This window comes from Arachis ipaensis, chromosome B03 (assembly GCF_000816755.2).
Source record: "Arachis ipaensis cultivar K30076 chromosome B03, Araip1.1, whole genome shotgun sequence".
Lineage (NCBI taxonomy): Eukaryota > Viridiplantae > Streptophyta > Magnoliopsida > Fabales > Fabaceae > Arachis > Arachis ipaensis.
In genome coordinates, this window is record NC_029787.2 from 5,880,518 (window position 1) to 5,882,210 (window position 1,693).

Below are 1,693 nucleotides of genomic sequence, written 5' to 3' on the forward strand. Positions count from 1 at the left end.
ACCCGAGCTGCGAAGTTAATCTACTTTTGAAGATAGGAAAGGTCATATGGAATTATGGATAATAGAGAGTTGGAGGGTAATGAATGAGTCACTATTCCTAATAGCTAATGGGCCAAATATGGTGGGTCCAAATCCATTTAAGTGAAGGCCATGTCACATATGATGTCACAATGGCAAAGTCCTTGCTATCTTACCAAGCCAACAAATAAAAATATAAACAAAAAGGGACAAAGTTTTCCCTAAACGTTAAGTAACTCAGTATGGATTACTTTGTGAAGGTACAAATTAAAGGCATGGCCTTAGTTGGAAAAATAATGTCACTACTCACTACTCACTATTGCATCCATAAAATGGTGATGGCTAGAATGCCTAAAAAATAATGTCTAAATTACTAAGAAGAATTAAAATTTAATATTTAATTTAAAAAATATAAAAATAAAATTTATACAACTATACATAGAATTTTATCCTTTAGAAAAAAATTTAAGTGTACCTAAAACACCAGTGTTCCAATTATTTTAACCGTTGATTTTAATTAATATATATTATATATATTTTTATAATTCAAATCAATGATTAAAATAACTAAAATATTAATGTTCTCGATACACTTAAAACTCTTTCTAAATTATATAAATAAATCCTTACAGTTATCAATAAGGTTGTTGACTTGTTGGAGTATCAAAATCAATTAATAAGGTTATGCATTTAGTCTACTTTTTCGGTCTCTACAGGAACTAAATGTAAATCAAGAGTGAGAATTAACAATTATTTCAACCCAAAGTACCCAAGCAAAAAGGCGTCTATATTAATATTATAAGATGTACTGTGAAAGTAATATTTATGGTGGCGGCTATATGCTATGCCTATAATATTGATGGGGATTAAAAGAAAAAGAAAATAAAGTTCCAAGGATATTGGGTCTAATAATACAAAGTTTATTAATAAATCTAAATACGGGACAGATTTTCTAAATCAAATAAGTTGATTAGAAGGTACTAATCATATGTGTTGCGCAATAACTAAAAGCCTAAAAGCAATTGGATATGAAAAGCTCCGTAGTAGCTAAATAATGGAGATGGAAAGTTGCTGAGATTCCTCCCATAAACCTGAGTCGCAGACTTTATAAATAATATAATATGCATGGACATATATATCCCTATATAACCCTTAGTGATATCCAAGGGTCATGCTAAACCCTCGGTAATAAAAAAGTACCCATCATAAACATCATTTTTACATTTTCCTTTTTTTGTAGTGGGTCACACTCAAGCTATATACATACATGATGGACAACGATAGATGGGCATTATAACATTTCGAGATAACATTTAAATTAAAGGGAAATTTTATGGTACTAATTACCAAAGTAAACATAGCATGAAGAATTAGATTAAACAATTGACACATTCAATTTTTTTCATTGAAAAGAATCTGCTTGAGTTGCTGCATGCACAAGGCGGGATTCGAACTTTCGACACTTGCTTAAGCGGACTAGTGAGCTAACCACTAGACCAACCTAACTTGATTTGTTACAAAGCTAATTATTAATTAATGTTCTCTTGAGCAATAACTATTTTTAGTATTGGGCTGAGAATTTGTCTGAATGACTAATAAGGACCGGATAACAATAGTTGATGATTTAATGATCCTTTTTTTAAATCTAATTGAAAATTTCTTTTTTTTTTTTTTT